We start from the raw sequence: 2500 nt of genomic DNA on the forward strand, positions 1-2500 counted from the left end.
AATGGCCAAACTATTTTTTTCCCTTCCCCGTGCCCTGAATAGCTCATCAATGAAACTGGAGGCCCTAGTTCCTTCTCTTGGATTGACCTCTGTAAAGGATACTAGCAGGTGTACTAGAAGAAGACTACAAGCAGTACACTACCCTTATAATGCCTTTCGATGGGTATGAGTACAACCGCTTAATATTCGGATGTAAAACTTCTGGAGATTAGTTTCAGAAAATGATTAATGGCATTCTCGGTCATTTCCTGGGACAGGTTTGTAACGTCTACACTAACGACATCGTCATATATGCACGTACAACATAAAAATGTGAAAAGCACCTTTCGTGCGTTCAATGAAAAGCCCTCAGCAAGTGAAAGTTAAGACTTAACAACAGGAAGAGTGAATTTTTTTCAGGCGAATTATGTCTTTCTGGGAATAGTTTTTAGTGTAAAACTAAAACCACACAAAATAAGAAACCATGAAAAAAAAAACACAAAAAAAAAACGAAGAAGCTCGTCAGGCAATACGACCTGCAGTCACTCCGCGCTTCCTTAAGTGCCTAATTTTGCACTGAAAAAGACAAGCCCAAGTGTCGAAACGCTGGCTCCTGCTCTCACCTTTTTCTCGTGTTGCTCATCGTCTTTAATTTCCATCTCCCGCATTACACCGTGTTTTCCCTAATTTTGCACAAGTATTTTGTATAGGCAACGTTCGGGCGAATACAATGAAGATATGCACGATCACGACTTTCAATTTCAAGTTCAGGCAGAATTCGAAAATCGCACTTTGGGTGCGTATGTGCGAATAGCTGTATACTGTTGCTTCTGGTCGGTCCAAATAGCACAAGAGAAGACATGGTGGCTGAACGGTCTCTCCTAGAGGAAAGTATCGGGATTTGCTCGAAGGAGTTGCTGTGTACCGAAATTCTAGCGCACTCAGCGTGGGCTCTATGCCGCAATAAAATTGAAGCCACTGTATTACAACGCTGTGCAGCAACCCATTGGCCTTGGTACTCAAACAATTATGCTGCGCAGAAAAGCCGTCGCTCTATGGATGCACAAAATGGGCGCACATCATTAATCGCGCAGAAAGAATTTGTCTTGCCTTGTTGTAGCAAGCTTCTGGTTCCTTCTTTCTTCTTTCTTTGTTTTTTTTTTTTTAATAGGCCTTAAAAGCAATAAATCTCAGGGCAGAGAACCTCCTCTAACTTCCCCGTCGTACGCGGTTGAGCATGCTCCATCGGCTTCTTTCGGCATTGGAGAAGCTTCCTCGTAAATGTGTCCGGAATTCGGCAATTTGATAGGTTCGACTTATATTTCGAGGGACTCTTCAATGCGCCAAAAGATGTGAAAAATCTGACCAAAAATGAAAGTGCAGTTTTCAGTTAATAAAGTGTTTCTTGTACAAGAATTCCGAAGTTTGTGTATGGCAGCGTGTTGAAAAGCTGTCAAACAAACTGATCGATCTCCTATGACATGTTACGGAAAGGGTTGCAGAGCTGTCGAAAACAGTTTTCCAGCTCTGGAGATATCTACTGTTTACTCTCGATATAGTTTACTGTAAAACATGAAAATCGCCCGATCACCGTAAGTCTGTTTTCAAGTCACGCAAGCCACAAATAGACCATAGACATGTTGTCTATGGTATACTACTACGATCCCCGAGGAGATTTAGTTAAACAGCAATTTTTATCTAACACTTGATGGCGAATATGGTGTTCCGACCCTACTGTGTAAAGATGCCCTTGTTTTAAGAATCGCTCACTATTTACTGAGCGCAAGCTCAGAAAGCAGCAAAACTAATTCAATGCATACAAATCACTCTCTCTCCCCGACACAGTCTTCAACATCGACTCGTCGCGACGAAGTAACGGAGCGCTCGCTACTAGAAATCTTCCGATTCCTGTGCGCAGTATAGGTCAAGGCGGTTTTGTTCCCTTTTCGTTACCGATAATGTATGCACTTTTATCACCATCGCTCCTAAAGCATGCTCTGAGCCGACTATGCAGTATACCGAGAACTATCTCGAGCTTGTGGCGCGGGGCGCTGCGTGCAAAGGCGATTCGATAACCGCCCGAGTAAACACGGCGAGTTGGCGCGGGCAGTCCGAGTCCATGGTCACTCTTTATCCATTCCTCACGGGGAGCTAAATCTAATAACGCTTAGAGTGTCCCTTAAACTCGCGGCCCCATTTTACGAGCGCCGCGCACACACGCCGTGGTGGTCTCGCGTTTTTGTTCTCCCTCGACAGGCTCGTGCGAGCGCTAACGCACACATACGGGGCACGGTTGGCGCGGACGAGGAGGAGGCGAGAGCCGAGAAGAAGGCGGAGGAGAGGACGCGCATGCATAACATATCCGATAGTCACGCTAACTGCCCATTTCGAGATAAGGTCCCAATAATGCGAATTGCCAGCGCGCGCCATTCGCGATAGCGGGGAGGGGGGGGGGGGGGGGGGGGGGGCACGAGCGCACCGCGGGGCTAACTCGGTTACGTACGGGCACAGCGGGAAAGAG

Source organism: Dermacentor silvarum, chromosome 1 (genome assembly GCF_013339745.2).
Source record: "Dermacentor silvarum isolate Dsil-2018 chromosome 1, BIME_Dsil_1.4, whole genome shotgun sequence".
Taxonomy (NCBI): Eukaryota; Metazoa; Arthropoda; class Arachnida; order Ixodida; family Ixodidae; genus Dermacentor; species Dermacentor silvarum.